Source organism: Pinus tabuliformis, chromosome 1_2 (genome assembly GCF_031772625.1).
Source record: "Pinus tabuliformis cultivar Carrire ecotype Pingquan chromosome 1_2, CPIR1, whole genome shotgun sequence".
Lineage (NCBI taxonomy): Eukaryota > Viridiplantae > Streptophyta > Pinopsida > Pinales > Pinaceae > Pinus > Pinus tabuliformis.
The window spans coordinates 1,244,615,178-1,244,633,343 of record NC_142298.1 but is presented as its reverse complement, the minus strand read 5'-3'; the positions used below and the strand labels follow the sequence as shown (position 1 = coordinate 1,244,633,343).

The 18,166-nt window shown below is 40.6% G+C and overlaps 1 pseudogene; it reads left to right on the top strand.

Moving 5' to 3' along the window:
* LOC149210756 (NADP-dependent glyceraldehyde-3-phosphate dehydrogenase pseudogene) overlaps positions 1 to 17,773 on the top strand; it is a 35,040-nt pseudogene extending 17,267 nt beyond the window's left edge.
* Positions 17,774 to 18,166: the final 393 nt, after the last annotated feature.

Below are 18,166 nucleotides of genomic sequence, written 5' to 3'. Positions count from 1 at the left end.
TTGGGAGCTAGAGCTACTTAGCTCTTGGCAACTAGTAGAGTGGATTTGTAGTGGGGCTAGGGTTTTGGCATCAGTCAATGGTATGAACAACCCATGTGCCACTATTGGGTTTTGACCAATTGCATGATATGTATTTGAAGCTGCAACGACATCAATTAGATGTTCTTTATCTTTGGCACCAATTCCGATGCTTACTCATGGTGGTTGTTTTAGTTGTCTAGTACTTCACCATATTTGTATGTGTGCTTTCATATACACAATATGTTATGAACTGATACATAGTGGTTGCATGTATGTTTTGCTTTCGAATATGTGTCTACTTTTTCCTTACCATGTTGGTGACCTATTGTGAACTACTTTGCAATTGACTTATGGAATGTTAATGTTTATTATGGCTAATGGGGTTTTAGTTCACTAATCCCCTTCATGGTATATATTTTATTATTGTTGCTAAGACTTGTTTGTACCTCTTTCTGCAATTTGTCAATCTTGGGCTAATTTTGTTTCACTGCCTAAGTGTTTCATTCTTGTCCCACTCTTACACCTTCTCATTTGATAGCCAATATCAAAAACATTCATGGTGGAAGCCAGACCCACATATCGGATGGGGCTCCTATCCCAAATGATGTGAGGTCTAATTGGGACTTCACACCAGGGAGACGCCTTAGTCATTGGTGGTACATTTCAACTCGTCAACAAAATTGGCGCTAGAAGGAGGGCCAGATGACAAGCTGAGCCCTTGGAGCCTGCAGTTTAGTCTCATATCTGTAAATGGATCCGACTCAAATTTTTCTCCCATGATGTTTATTTGGTTTGTTCATTTTTCAAGTTTCCATCCCCGAGGAACAATTTTACCACTTTTCTCAATTAAGGTCTGACGGTGAGGATGAAAAATCCATAACCAAGCACGTTTTTTATTTCCTTGAGTTTTTTGAATCTTTTGAGATGGATGATGATAAGTTCGCTTGTGTGCTTTTCTCCCTTGCCCTTGAAGGTCATGTCAAGCAATGGTGCCACAAGTTTCCAACAATGTCCATTCATTCATTTGAGCAACTCATCAGTGAGCTCCAACAAGCATTTCACAGGTACAATTTTCAAGATGTGTTAAAGTGGATAAAGGAGCTTAGGATGAATCCTGAAGAATCTTTAGAGTATTTTTCTTTTAGATTTGTACATATTTGTTTTGAATTTCCTGAAAGAGACATCGAATGGGTATATTTGAATATAACTTTTCAATTATTGGTTCTCGTTTCTTTAAAACATTTTCAATTAGAAAAAAATCCTGTTTCGCATGAGTAACGTCATAATTTGTAGATTACAAAGTGTCCAGATTCTATGCCTAATCTTGTTTCACCTCTCTCTTTGAATCTGGAACAACCTCAAGCCTTCGAGTAAGATATTACTACTTGTGGGATTTCTCATCCTCCTCTTGACCTGTTACATAATAATATTATGGTCGTAAATGGTTTAGACGATGAAAAGTGCTTTATGGGAAATGAATCTGGTGGTCTCAACTCTAAATTGATTGTATGACCTTTTGATATTGAATCTAAAAATTATACAACATCTCTTCCTACTGATGGAACCTAGACTGAGACGATTCAACATGTCTCACTATATTCCTAGATCTCATTCACCTGCCCATGATGGCCTTGATCTTGTCTCAGGTAAAGTTGTCAGTCCCATCAAATCCATGGACCACATCATTCCTGGAAATCCATCTTCCCCTATGGTGAATATAAATTGGCAGGATGCGAGTTTGGGTTTGATTGGTGCCCCTTCATATACCATGTGCATCCATTATACTCTGATTTAGTCCATGGATCTACTACACCAGCGGTTCCGAAAAATCATTAAAATCTTTATCTTGCTCATGCTGATTGCAATCACGTACATGAGGGTGATGTTTCACAGTCAAAGGATGTTGATTTTGAATCTCTTATGCCTCATCTATTCCACCTGCAGTCTTTAACAAGTGGAAAAGAGGGCCTTGCATCTCACGCAGATCAAGTTGGTTCTCTCATTAATCCCTCTTTACTCTCAATCTAAGAGGAGCCTTATGTTTCAGACACCCAACTTGATCAAACTGGTGGTTTCAGCAATTCTGATTATACCTAAAATATATTCACTCACGCCTCTAGGGATTATCCTACGTACCCATTTGTTGATCCTACGAAGCCACCAGCATTTGTTGATCCACCTTTTGAATGTTTTGGGACTCATTGAGAAGTTGAGGCACTTCAGATTATGCTGATGGTTATGTCAGGTTCTCATGTTCTTGATGAGACCCCTAAACCAAGTCAAATTAGGGTTTCTGAAACTACGGTTTTCTCACATCACACTCCTCTCAAGATCATTTTGTTAGATGTGAGCTCATCTTGGAAGCCTGTGATTCAAGTGATGTCTCTCTAAGAAAATATTTCCATCACCTTTCAGTTGATGTGCATCAACCTCTGTACCGTAATTTATTTGCTGAAGGGAATGCTCTAGCCATTGTCTAAAATAATTTTTATTGTTTCCCAACTAGTACAGTCCGTCAACATACATACTCAGATGATGTCTTACAGTCTCCTATATGGGAAGGTGCCAATCGCTTGACCTCTCCCCTGCCTGAGACTCTTTCAATTTATTTAGTTCATTTTTTGGAATCTAAAGAAACTGATTGGTTGAGCTGTCAATCAATCAATATTCAGAATCGGATCCAATCCACAATATTTTCACTGGTAGTTGTCCTGTCACAACCAATGATAACCATATGAATTCACCTACAAACCTTGCGGAAGCTATTGACGTTTGATGGCATCTTGTTTGAAGGTTTAGAGATTGGTCAGGATGATGAGGCCCATCAGCTTCTGCTGATGGTTATGTTAGGTCCTCATGCCCTTGTTAGGTCCTCATGCCCTTGATGAAGTCTATGAAAAAATTCGAACTAGGGTTCCTAAGATTAGGATTTCTACGTTTGAATCCTTAGGGATCTCAGTTACACCTGGAAGAAGCACCTCTTTTCAGAGTCATTAGGTTGATCATCCTCTACCTCATGATAGGGTTGCTGATCGGATTAATCAGGAAAATTCCTTTGCTAGCCGACATCACCTTGCCTTACTTGCATTGGGTTTAGGGTTAAGCATGGACAGATGTATGTCATGGTTGGATGACTATAAATTTCACGCCTTTGATTCAGTTTACCAACATTGGGTTGCAATTTTCCTTGAAAGGTCTTTTTTGGAACATTTCCCTATAAGTAGATGATATTTTCTTTCTGTTGTGCATGCTTTACAAGTAAGCATTTTACTTTTCGCACAACTCTTTTCACAAATTCTAATTGTTGTCATCTTTGGTTTTATAGGTCGGGAACTGTTGCGGTGGCTGCATTGGAAGTTTGATTTCACATAACCCGACCTCCTCTATGGTTAAATTAGGATTTAGGGTTTATACTAGTTAGGTTTTAGTTTTTTTCTTATTGGTTTGCTAATTAGAGGTTGCTTTATGATTTAAATTTTTCATGTTTCATTTTCCTTACCATAGGAAGTTAGTTTCTTACATGTTTATTTTTCTCTCATGTCCTTGCATTTGTTTATTGTTACATGGCATCCATGAAACCTCTACATATGCATTGATTTGATCGTTTAATTACAATTAGTTGATATCTTCTATACATAGCATTACATTGCATCATAAGCCTTGTCTGTTGCATTACATCATACATTTTTTCTTGCTTAACATACGCTCACCTTGGACCTAACCTGGAAATTCCCTCTATTTTGCATACCACCTGATTGAGCATCAATGAGCCTAAAAGCCTTTGGTACTATGAATAGATTTCTCACACCTTTTTACACTTTCTTAAACCTTAAAGTGCATGGCTTTGACCTCTTCGCATAGGTTGAAACCCTAGGAGAGCTTCCCTGGTCATCAGAAACCCTAGCCTTAATGATTTTGTGAAGTTGTGATGGTCACGCTAATGGATAGCTTCTCTTAGAACCATTTATCAAAGTTTCGTCCTAGATATCTTTCCTATGAGTCTAATTCATTTACATGGAATATAAGAACAAATTTCTCATGGGGAACCCTAATCAGTTTGAATGACCTATACCCTTAACCTGAACCTTGTGCTCTCCATGGTCTTGATTGTTTCAATGACTTGTTTTCTTTATTCACTTGTTAACTGGAGATGAGATGTGGAAGCTTGACATGAAGGCAAACATAAATTAGGATATCTTTTAGTTTCTTTCAAACAAGAAACAACCTCTCTTTCTCATAAAATAAGTTAGGATCCCTCATCCGCCCTAACGCAATGCACATTGAGTAGTAATTGCAAATGCAGACATAAAAGAAAATGAAGTTAAATAAAGGTAAAAAATTGTGAAAGGCTTCCTCCGCAGAGAGGTAATGGAACGACTCCGTTGGGGTACTGACTAGGCTCAGTGGCAGTGCAGCAATGTTTGTGATTTCGTGGAGTGACTCCTCTGGGGTATTGTGCATGCTTACTGGCAGTGGAACAACACCATAAACTTATTTTAAAATTCTGAATATAATAAGCCCTATGGCTCGCTCTTTGCGTCATCATCGCCTATTGGCATTTGTGAACTCCTAATTGGATATTTACTGACTAATGTGATCTAGCTGAGACACAAAGAGAAGGCATATCTATAAATGTCAAGGTAACAAGTACCGATAGTAACTGTTCAATATTCCTTTGCATCATTATCCAGGCTCGAACTATTGTAGGGATGTGGTCCGAGATGTTGAATTCTGCCAGTCAATCGCCAAGTGTTGTAGTCGTTTGTTATAGACATTTTTGTGCATTACAGCATTGAGCATGAAATTTCCATAATCTAAGGGATCCAAAGTCCCTAAACATGTTGTTCCTACCCCTATAGGAACAAGGCTAACAAACCACAGCAATTCACAGAAGTTCTCCACCAGAAACTGCTCAAAAACAAGTCAATTCAGGATCATTTCAGTGGCTACACTAGCTGTTTGCGCTGAATGTCAAAGCAACCACTAGCTACCGGCGTTGAATGTCAAAAGGAACACTGGCTACCTACGCTGAACGAGAGTGGACATGTGGCAAGCTCATTTCTCAAGGTGTCAAAACCCAGGAAGCTTCCAAAATGACACTTGCCTCAGGGAATTCGACTGGTGATGAGTAAGAGGTTCCAAATCTCCAAGTGGAAGCAAGAACCTCCAAGTGGAATCAAGAACTGACAGAGGGAGAGGACACTAGTCAGATCTCAAGCTGACTCATCCTCTCTCCAAACATCTATATATGGATCTCTCCTCCATGAGATCTAGAGGCTGGAATTTTGTTATTGCAAAGAATTGCTGTTGGTTTGAGATTGGAATCATTGGGTGCTTAATGCTTTGAAGGGGGTGAAGATAGGAATTCCATTTGTTGGGAAGGAGATGCTGGATTGGAGCCCTCTGGCTTGTATCTCTTCCTGAACCTTGTTATTCATCAATAAAGCTATCTTGGTTTCTCCTATATACTGATGTGTCTTTGATGTATGATTGCATTAGTGTATTTGGTTTATTTCTAATCCTAAACTAGTTATGAATGTGAATATCTGTCTTTGTGTAGTGTTCTTCTCTTGTCGCAAGTAGTTGTTCTCTTGTGATCTTGCAGGAACCCGTTGAAGCTGGAAAAGCAAGAAGGCAAGTAGCTGTTCTCTTGTGATCTTGCATGAACCTGTTGAAGCTGGGCGAGTGAGAAGGCAACTAGCTGTGAACTCCCAAAGAGAAGAGAGACCGGATCGAGGGACAAACGGAAGACACCGGTAAGTCTATTTATCTCTCTTCTTTCACATTTCATAAAGGAAGAAACCAGAATAGCTGTCTCTGTTTGTTGCTAAGGCACTGTCACACCTTAGGTGGATAGGATCGTCTTGCATAGGCATTTTTCCCCACAACAAATTGGCGACTCCGCTGGGGAGATCTGTTTAGTCATTTTATTTGTGTCTCTATCATTGTTTGTTTCATAGACTCGACAACAACAATCGAACTGCATCGGCTATTCCCAGATGCAAAGTAGACAGTTGCTGCTTTGATCCAATCACTAGACTTGTCTATGATTGAACAATGGACTCACAAATGATTTGATGATCCTTTGTGATAGATCTTAGTACCCCCTCAAAGCATCCCTTTGATTGCACCTTGCTTGTTGCTTTTATTTGGCCTGAAACAGTGGATTAAATAGCAATCTATGACCCAGAACCAGTGAGAAACGAGAGTTTCTCCTTCAGCGCAGACCCAGTGAAGGGATTCTGCATTTCAACGCAGGTCCCGTGAAGGCTACCTGCGCTGAATGTCAAAACCCCTGTGTTGAGGTTGCGCTGAACCAGTTTGCCCTTGTGCAGCTGGGGTTCTCTGCTCTGTTTTGCCTTGTTTTGATCTCTGATTTTTGCAGCCTGTAACTAGCATAGGTACGAGTCTGATAACTCCTTTTCTCTGCTTAGATTCTGCCTCCTTTTGTACAAAAAGACTGTGAGTGTTTTTAAGTGTTTGTGGCGTCATTTGTAGTTTTCCTTTGCATAAGTGAAATAGTCATCCTGTAGCCCTTGATTCAGATCTGTTGATTGTGATCTTAGAAGAGAGTTCATTGGCTGTTTGCAGATTGATTATACATTTACTCTTGCGTATTGGTTTGAGTTTGTCTCTTTTAAGTGTCGAAACAAGTATTCATTTCGAAAATCGTTAAGTGTTGTAATCTCTTCTACCCTCTCTGATTTCGAAAAAGTAAACTTGTTTGTATTTGTCATTTAAAAGCAAATTCAAAGTTGTACAAAAATATTTATGTGTAGGCATCAATACTAAGAAAGCAGAAAACAAACACCTGCATTGTGCATTTGCATCTTGATAGTTTGCATGTCTGATTTAGGAAAAGTGCATTAGAGTGTGTTGATTGCTCTTTGAGAAAAGATGGTGTCTTTCTTTTCCCTTAGTAGCTAGGATTTTCAAAGTTGAAAAGATATAAAGCTTGCTTATCATCTTTAGACTGCATTTAGGAATTGTATCATACATCTCGTGGTGAACCTTGAAAGGCAAACTTCTAAAAAGATCAACCTAAAATAAATTGAATTAACTTAACAACGCTTTGCAAAATAACGCACAACATAGAGGTCTAGGCTAGAGACGTGTTCCGGCGTCGTAAAGCCTGGTGACTATCGATCTCGTGGATGGTGGGTGATTCCTCCTGAGGGACGATAGCGCCAATACGGATTGTTCTCCCACGTACCGTCACGTATATATTGGGAGACCCCTATAGGCATAAAACCTTTATCCTTAGGAAGCCGTGTCGGCCGCCCTACTGATCGCAATGCACTGAACACAACATTTAGGAATATTGACCGCCCGTACCCTAAAAAGTATTCTGCGGTTTTGCGAAAAGTTTGGCACACCCTCTGCCTAGAACTCCAGAGCAGTTCCTTTTGGCCTTTTTCAGACTCTATAACGGAAAAAGTCCATCCGAGCATTTGTCACTTTGGGCTCGTTAAAACATCGAAGGAGACTAGAGTCATCTTTAGCTTTTTCTCGACTCTTTAAAATTGAAAAAGCAAGTTGTGTCTAAAGCATCGTTAAAATTTATTTTAAACGGAACAATCACCCTTTATTCCTGCGTTGGTCTTTAGGTTGAAAAAAATGGACCACACCAACCAAGGAATTCCCCTTGGTGGGAATCCTAGTCCCTTCTCCTCTTGGGGAGATGTTGGTGTGCCCCATATGGCCACATTGTCGCTTCCAGGACTGACAATTGGCCTGTCGGTCTGGCTCTTTTCAACCAATGTCGTTCAGAACACCACCATTCCTGAACAGTCGAGTCAACAGTTAGACCAGACCAGAGTCGCCCACCAGCCTTCTACTTCATCTAATTCTTCCTCTTCTCCTTCCTCTTCGCTTGACGGAACTGGTAAAGCAAAAAACCAAGTTCCTAAGGAGAAGAAGGAAAAAAAGAAGAAAGAGAAGAAGAAGAAGGAGCCAAAAGTGACTGGGGGCAAACGAGTGTCGTCTGACAAAAATCCACACACAGCACTGACCAAGCCTAAATCGCCATGTGTCATATGCAAGGGAGACCACTTCCACAGAGATTGTCCCTGCATCCCTCGGATACTAAGGGACTGGTCTCCCCGTTTGCACAATTCGGTAGCATCAACCTCTGATAGCCATGTTGACTGCTCACCGTCGACAAGTGAAAGTGAAGTCCTAGGACAGAGAGGGAAAGCTAGATTTCCCTGCAAACTGTGTGAAGGCGACCATGCCATCCACCGTTGTCCCTTCTTAGACGAGGCTAAAAGAGTTCTGGAAGATCGCCCGATTTTACGAGCGCAACTTCCTCCTGGATATCAAAAACTCCTGCCAAGTCCTTCACTAGTTGAGAACCCGGCTGGCCCACCCAAGTGGTCAGCCGAAGCACCTATCATTGAAGATGAACCGTCTGGATCCATGCTTGACGAAAGTCAAAAGGTTGAGACGGCAGTTGACCCGGTTTTGCCTTCAGAGGCTCTATCTTCGAATGATACCATCACAGAGGAGAATAAAGACGACACCGTCCAAATTCTCTTCATCAACACAGACTCCAATGAACAAGGGGGCAATTTGCCCATTCCTTTATCGCAGGAAGGAACTTCGTCAAAGTCATATCCGGCCGTCTATTCGATCCCACCACCAAGCAACCTAGTTGTCTCGTTCGACTGGAACCAACTAGGCAGACCCCGGTTGCCAGCAAGCATACCATTCAGAATTATCGTTCAAATATACAGAATGGTAATGGCTGGCACTATCATTGATGAGGGGGCATTTGTGAGTATCCTTTCCTCTATTGCTTGGAAAGCGCTTGGTTCGCCAGCGCTTTTGCCTGAAATGAGAAATCTATCAAGCTTCGATAAAGGAACCAGTCGACCTTTAGGGATCCTCCCCAATGTGCCCATAACATTGAAAGGGAAGACCGTTCAAATGAACGTGATGGTCGTTCAAGGACCCTTGGATTATAACCTACTCCTTGGACGAGACTATATATATTGCATGGGAGCCATCGTCTCCTCACTCTTTAGAGTAATGTGTTTTCCGCACGAAGGAAGAGTGGTCAAGCTCGTGGACCAGCTTTCATTTCCCAGATCACGCATCGCAAATAGTCATATACCATCCCTAAATGGTCTCTTCATGCAAGAAATGTCTCAACCCACGGTCCATCCTCTCGATGAACGCGAGTAATTCAGAGGGATATGACTGGAACCCAGGGGGCATGCGTCCTGGTTTACTTCGGCAGGAAAACTTTGGGTATAGGGTAAGCCTCTCTCTTTAAAAAAATTGTTTTGAAGGAAAAGAAGTAGAGGTAACCTTGAAATCGTACTTTATACCTGGGGGCATGCAAACCTTTTGGAGTGCAAGCAAGGGGCAGCTATTTATTTTTTTAAATTTTTAGGACCTCTAACCCTTTAAACTCGTAGGATTAGTCGTTTCCGAACTTGCATAACGAAAGGATCCGGAGCAAAGCTTACGTAAGATCTAAGCTCCCTAAAAAATAGCATCTTCAATGAGACACTCTTATCATATGACTGGTATATTCGAGCAGTTTTAGCACACAGTTCATGCTCGTTAAAAAATAAACGCAAGATCCGAGCAGTTTTAGCGCATAGTTCATGCTCGTTAAAAAATAAACATAAGATCGAGCAAATGTTTCCACCCGCGTTTAAGCTCGTTAAAAAATGAACTATCCCGGTAAATAACCACAGTGAATGTAATATCATCATCCATTAAAGCCTTGGTCATGTTTGCACCGTCACCTCCACTTTTCATTTGGCCGATCATTCACCTCCATATGATTGTTTACCCATTTTGAGGAACAACTGCGAAGAGTGATTTCACCTAGCCATCCTTGTGACACTGCCGTGATTGGAAAATTCCAACCTGTACCTGGAATCAGCTGCTAACCCTGTTTATCACTCGTTCCTCAAAAGACAAGTCTTCTTTAAGCTCTTTTCAACTGACTCGTAAAATATGAAAATATTGCCGAGTCCTTAGCCTTCCAGCTCGTTAAAGGGACAGGAAGAGCTATCCCTCCTCTAGATTTTAATCTTTTTGGACCTGAGGGATTATTGCACAAAAAGATCGAGCGCTTGTTTTGTTTGGCTCGTTAAAACTATTGAAAACTCATCCCTTCTATATTGTTTTATACTTTTTCGGACTTAAGGGATTAGATGACGAAAAAGGACTTTTGGAGTTAACTTTATGTACCTTTTCAGACTCTCTAAAAATGAAAAGGACCGAGTTATCCTTGTCGTTAGACTCGTTAAAATCATTAAATAGCGACAAACTTGTCTTTAGACGAGAACGAGTTTCACTATCACTAGGCTCGTTAAAACATAGCGATGGGCTTGCCCGAAGGGCAGGTTATAGAACAAGCATATGTTATCCTCCTCAAGCTTGACAAAAATAAAGAGGTACTGGTCAGTAATGACTGGGGAAAAATTAGGAGAAACTCAAGAAAACTTTGATGGTAGCAAGTCGCTCTTGAACATGACACTTTTCCTCCGTACCACAATCGGGTTGGGTTGTTTCATTCACCGGTCACATCCATGGTCTCGCCATACCATCCATATTTGGGGTAATGCTACCAATCCATCGCATCAATGTCGCCATATGTACAAGAGAAGTCGTTCAGAAAAGTCAACCGTGTCCCATCCATTGCCATACATTATCCTTCATCCTTTCATGACCGCCACCCTGAATCATATGTCACAGATCGTTTTCACCTCCATTAAAATCATTAGCTCCGTTCCGTGTCACTGATGTGGGATTCATTAAGGCCCTCCTTTGACGGATCGCTTCTTGTCGACATCAGCTCATTATCCAAGAAGATGATCTAGGAACAACCCCTTCAGTACTTTGAAGCTTGCATGCCTCAATGGCAAGTTTCTCACTTCCGACGACAGGTATACATCAATGACCTTCTACCGAAAGATTTTGCGTGGTGTTCGACGCCAAGTCCTTTATTCACACCACGTGAATTGTACTGCAGTACCTTGAGGGTCATTATCATTATCGGTGATTCCTCTCGCGCTTGTTAACGGTTTACATCATTGACCGGTAATCAAGCGATGTCTTTCCATGTTCGAATTCAAAACATTTCTCACATGGATCGACTTGTACTTAGAGTGAAGATCGAACGAGTTTGAAGACCCCAGATCTAGTTTCATCCATCCGGGCTGCAATATATATTCAAGAAAAATAAAGACATTGACATGTACATCATTGCAGCAGATAATCATCCTACTCAAAGGATGATAATTTCATCAAAATTATCAGTCTACCACTAGACGATTGTCTGTTCTATGTACAGAAAAATGAATTTATAAAGCTGAGCATGGGAATGCCCGCCTCAGCTAGATCATGAAAGCAGTATGAAAATAATGTATTGTATTGTATCTTATTACAGGTCTCCTCTCAGCATTGGATGAACTTCGGATCCCCCTAATAAAGCATTTCACTCGATAAACGGCCTCATACTTTAGGGGGCAATTGTTATAGACATTTTTGTGCCTTACAGCATTGAGCATGAAATGTCCATAATATAAGGGATCCAAAGTCCCTAAACATGTTGTTCCTACCCCTAGAGGAACAAGGCTAACAAACCACAGCAATTCACAGAAGTTCTCCACCAGAAACTGGTCAAAAACAAGTCAATTCAAGATCATTTCAGTGGCTACACTAGCTGTTTGCGCTGAATGTCAAAGCCAACACTGGCTACCTGCGTTGAATGTCAAAGGGAACACTGGCTACCTGCGCTGAACGAGAGTGGACATGTGGTAAGCTCATTTCTCAAGGTGTCAAAACCCAGGAAGCTTCCAAAATGACACTTGCCTCAGGGAATTCGACTGGTGATGAGTAAGAGGTTCCAAATCTCCAAGTGGAAGCAAGAATCTCCAAGTGGAATCAAGAACTGACAGAGGGAGAGGACACTAGTCAGATCTCAAGCTGACTCATCCTCTCTCCAAACATCTATATATGGATCTCTCCTCCATGAGATCTAGAGGCTGGAATTTTGTTATTGCAAAGAATTGCTGTTGGTTTGAGATTGGAATCATTGGGTGCTTAATGCTTTGAAGGGGGTGAAGATAGGAATTCCATTTGTTGGGAAGGAGATGCTGGATTGGAGCCCTCTGGCTTGTATCTCTTCCTGAACCTTGTTATTCATCAATAAAGCTATCTTGGTTTCTCCTATATACTGATGTGTCTTTGATGTATGATTGCATTAGTGTATTTGGTTTATTTCTAATCCTAAACTAGTTATGAATGTGAATATCTGTCTTTGTGTAGTGTTCTTCTCTTGTCGCAAGTAGTTGTTCTCTTGTGATCTTGCAGGAACCCGTTGAAGCTGGAAAAGCAAGAAGGCAAGTAGCTGTTCTCTTGTGATCTTGCATGAACCTGTTGAAGCTGGGCGAGTGAGAAGGCAAGTAGCTGTGAACTCCCAAAGAGAAGAAAGACCGGATCGAGGGACAAACGGAAGACACTGGTAAGTCTATTTATCTCTCTTCTTTCACATTTCATAAAGGAAGAAACCAGAATAGCTGTCTCTGTTTGTTGCTAAGGCACTGTCACACCTTAGGTGGATAGGATCGTCCTGCATAGGCATTTTTCCCCACAACATCGTTGCCACAACCCCTCCAAAATTTTCCAACTCTTCTAAATTTTGGAGCCCCTTCACCTTTTCTGTAGCTATTGCCCATCCTTAGAGCCTACTCAGAAGCCGAGAAACCCCAAAAAAGTCTAGAAAATCTTGATGTCTCTTTCATAAGCCAAACAAAGGCCATTCTAGTTGCCAAGTCGCAACTCCATTCTCTTTTGAGAACCATGCGACCCATGCGACCTAGCCAAATCAACGGGTCACACAAGTCACACAGGTCGCAGAGGTTACACAAGTCGCATAGGTCGTAAAGGTCGCATAGGTCACAAAGGTCGCATAGGTCACTAAGGTTGCATAGGTCACACAGGTCGCACAAGTTGCATATGTCACATAGGTCGCACAAGTCACACAAGTCACACAAGTCGCACAGGTCGCACAAGTCGCACAGGTCACACAGGTCGCATAATTCGCATAGCTCGCACATGTCGGAAAGGTCACATAGGTCGCGCAGATAGCATAGGTCACAAAGGTCACATAGGTCACGATGGTCACACAGGTCGCACATGTCGCACAAGTCACATAGGTCACACAAGTCACACAGGTGGAAAAGGTCACACAAATAGCACAGGTCGCAAAGGTCACATAGGTTCACGGGTTGCAAAGGTCGCACAGGTCACAAAACTCGTACAGGTCACACAAGTCATACAGGTTGCATAGGCCTCACAGGTTGCATGAGTCACACGGGTTGCATAAGTCGCACAGGTCACACAGGTCACATAGGTTGCACAGGCTGCAACGGTCGCACAAGCCACATAGGTCGCATGGATCGCAAAGGTCGCATGCTAACCTATATCACGCCTTGCGACCCATGCGACCCCACATGCACGACCTAAAACTATAAATATAGGCTTCAACCGGTTATTTACTTAGCATCTTTGCAAATGTTTAAAAACAACGTAATTCAATAGTTCCCAACATGTACGATGAGGATGATAAGGAGCGTGAAAGGTGATATAACAATGATAATCTAACCCATCAAGGAAAAAATCGATTGATGCCACCTTGGTGCCAAGACATGGAGCGTATCAACGCACAAATTTGTGACCATGAAATTATAAGAGATGTCAAGGCTAAGAATTATGGCTTGTTATTAATTGTGATATTTATTTCTTATATTTAATCAAAGTACATTTTTTCTTGGTGCTTAATTTATGATTTTGTACATGTGTAGGATTGAAGTGGTGAAAGCAAATCCTTGGCATTTATGCAGACACTTGATCCAAATTTGTTGGTAAAATGACCCAAGGGATCGATGTTGCGGAAATGCATGATCTTGGTCAACAACAGATATTGAAGTCAAGCTAGCTCCAAGGCAGAAGGAAGGTAGCAACATATTGGTCTATATAGAAGATTTAGAGTTTATCATGAAGCTTGCATAGCAAGCCAGATGGTCCCTTACAAGCTTCAAGAATCCCTCAAGAAACCCCAAGGCACATCACCAGAGGATTGAGGAATGCGGGCGAAGCATAGTGGCAAGAGAACAAGCTGGTTCAAGGACCAAGCATTCGCATCATTGCAACATATGGGAAACAAGAATTATAGGGTTTCCAATAACCCTCTACATCCTTCCCTCTCTCTCCTTCATCATAATACAAATATCACCCACCATTATATTAGCCACTATGTTAGGACTGATGTGGCCATGTAACAATCATTTTGGCTTGAGAAAGAAGTGGGTAATCTCAAGAGTCATGAGGGTAGCTAAAAGGTCATGAGAGAAGGCCAAGGGTCACGACAGGTGAACAATCACCTCATCTCTATAAATGTTCCCTTAGGCTTCATTTAGAAGGGGGACTTTAGCACTTGAGTTGAGGCCAGGATAGATAGTTGATTCATGCTTGAGAGCTAAAGCCACTCAACTCTTGGCAACTAGTAGACTGGATTTACAGTGGGACTAGGGTTTTGGCATCAAGCAATGGTATTAACATTCCATGTGCCACTATTGGGTTTTGACCAATTGCATGATATGTATTTGAAGTTGTGGCGATATCAATAAGATGTTCTTTATCTTTCGCATTGATTCCCATGGTTACTCATGGTGGTTGTATTAGTTGTTTGGTACTTCACCATATTTTGTGTGCTTTCATATACGCAATATGTTATGCACTGATACATAGTGGTTGCATGTATGTTTCACTTTTGAATCCGTGTCTACCTTTTCCTTTCCATGTCGATGACCTATTGTGAACTACTTTGCAATAATTGACTTCTCGCATGTTACTGTTTATTATGTCTGATGGGGTTTTAGTTCACTAATCCCCTTCATGGTATATCTTTTCTTATTATTGCTGAGACCTATTTGTACCTCTTTTTGCAATTTGTCAACCTTGGGTTGATTTTGTTTCACTGCCTGAGCATTTCATTCTTGTCCCACTCTGACACCTTCTCATTTGCTAACCAAGAGCAGAAACATCCATGGTGGCAGTCGGGCCCACATTGTGGATGGGGCTTCTATCCCAAACAATGTGAGGTCTAATTGGGACTTCACACCAGGAAGACCCCTTAGTCGTTGGTGATACATTTCGACCCGTTAGCAACACCATAAACTATGTTATGCAAAACATTTTATTTTGACTCCGCCCTCCACTCCCGTAAGGCTCTTGTGATCCTTTGACCCATTATTAATTGTTGTTGATGTATGTGTGAACCACTGAGTAACAAGTTCATCTCGTGTTGGAGTACATTTTGACCCGTTAACAACACCATAAACTATGCTATGCAAAACATTTTATTTTGACTCTGCCAACTCTATTATACAAAACATTTTATTTTGACTCTGCCCTCCACTCACGTAAGGCTCTTGTGATCCTTTCGCCCATTATTAATTGTTATTGATATATGTGTGAACCACTGAATAACAAGTTTTTATCTTATTGGAGTGAGTTATTATAGTTGGAGTCGACATAAAATCCACTCCCGTAAGGCTCTTGTGATCCTTTGGCCCATTATTAATTGTTATATGTGTGAACAACTGAATAATAAGTTTATATCGTATTGGAGTGAGTTAGTATCGTTGGAGTTGTCATAAAAAATCTTGTGATCCGTTGGCCCATTAATTGTTATTGATGTATGTGTGAACCATTGAATAACAAGTTTATATATCGTGTTGGAGTTGACCTAAAAAAACCAATACTAATTATGCACTCCCACGTGCTACATAAACATCCAAGTCAAAGCTTATGCACTCGCACATGCTATATAAACATCCAATTCAAAGCATCAAAGTGCATCGACAAACCTCATGATTGTTGAATAAAATAATGGTAACTGGTAGTAACCTCCTCGTTGTTAAATAAAATAGTGGCAACTGGTAGTATCTACTCATATGCTCTTACCAACATGGGAATACATAATTCGAAAACCTTCGACCTTCAAATTTTTTCCTCATCTTCTAAATTTAATTGCAAATGATGTTATATATATAGAAGATTTTATGCCTAATAATATCCATGTGGGATTTTATTTTTATTAAACAAAAATAAAAACAAACAAAATTATATGTGAAATGCTAACTGCGCAAGAAGTGACATCCATCTAACTCGCAAGATTATACAAATATATGAGATTTCTAGTCAAGGTTCGAGAGCACTCGTGTGCACTATCATCATCGAATAATCTGGTGCTAACAGGAGAATATAGACCACCGGAATGGTAAGCTAAGGGAGAAAATGCAGTTTCACAACCTTGTGGACCATCATTTTGCATGCCTTCATGTGGGGCACTATCTTAAGGCATTATCTTTTTTAAGTTTAAACGAGGGACTGGATTAAAAGAAGGGATGAATACTTCAATCAAGAGAAGTAACGTCGATAATTGATCTCTCTATCGCTTGTTGTACTCAATTTGACGGTCCAAAATACTCCTAGTTTTTCTCAACCTTCTTGAACCCAAAGGAGCTAGTCGACTTTCAAAAGACTCCAGCTATCTATTTGTATATGGGAATATATCTACATGACGACATTAAGAAGATTGAAATCCACCCGCAAAAGCTTTCAAGGTCCGAAGGTCTCATTTCTTATTGTGAGAATTCTTGGCCAAGGAAGCAGTAGTGGCCTTGCTCGTGGTATGTTGCTTCCATTTGTCTAGATTCCCGAAGGGTCTTATCTGTTGTGTTACAGGAAAGGGGTTTGAACTTTGGAGACTCTCTCTTAATACATCCGATTATAGGCTGTATTAGTTTCAATATGCGTTACACCGGTATTAAAATTTCCGAAATGCTTGGCATGATTCCGTTTCAGATGGAACTAGGTGGGAAAGATCCATGAATTTTACTTGATGATGTTCTGGATCAGGCAGAAGCCAATGCTGTCAAAGGAGGATTTTCTTACCGTGGTCAGAGGTGTACTGATGTCAAAGTAGTCTACTAGAAGGAAATTGTTAGATCACCCAAGTAGTCACATAATCCTCTATAAATTTCATTGAGGGTCTTGTTATGGATTCCAATAAAAAACGAGGCAAAGTCTCCTAAATTCAAACCTTTGCACTGACACTCAAACACAACCGTTGGTATGTGGCAAAAATATCTTATGTTAGTTAACTTCCTTGAATCGTTTCTTTTGTTTTCTTCATAAAAATGACTATTTCACATCTTGATGACTTTGGTGTTTGGCATAGCAAATTGCTTTTGGAAGGGGGTTTTGCAGGGATAGAATTTTTAATAGTATTCATGTTACTTGAATCTAATGAATGCTTTGTTATGGGCATCTGCTTTGTTATAGGCATACAAGAGAGACGGTAATCTTATTGAGCCTCTTTTGGTAGACCATGTGATGCATGACATGAACGTACTTAAGAGGAACCTTTTTGGTCCACTATTTCCTGTCATTAGGATCAACTTTATCAATTCTAGTATTTTGGACTTTAGGTGATCACAATTTTATTTATTTGTTGAAGGCATAATAATAAGTGATGTGATGGAAAATGGAACAGTTGAAACTAATTATGCACTTACCCACAAGTTAGATCACTTTACTTTTCATGGTTTTAGAGATAGTATAAATTCTGAGGGATTCACAGATGAAATTATGATTGATGACAAAACTTAAGACTGTTGTCACCAATGTGCCTTCTTTGTTTAGTGATCTGACTAATTAGATTTATAATGTAAGGTGTCTTCGGATTTTGTTGTAAAATAAAATAAAAAAATAAAAAAATAAAAAAAAGAAAAAGAAAAAGAGAGAAGGTGATGCAAATCTAACTAATATTTTCTTAGAATTGGTCCCTCTCTGAGTTGGTTCCGCTTAGTAGGTGCTTCCTCCAACTTCCCCCATCAAAAGCCATTTTAAAAACACAATGGAAAACTTAATCACAGTGGAAAATTTCCAATAGAATAGGGAAAAAACATTGTTGGGGCTTCTCGGATCTCAGATCTCAGATCTTTGATCTTTGTTCCTCTCGGGTCTCGGTTCCTCGGCTCTTAGTGATCTCTAAACCTTCACTTCCTCGCAATCTCGGGACTTTGTTCCTTCCGGATATCGGGTCTCGAGA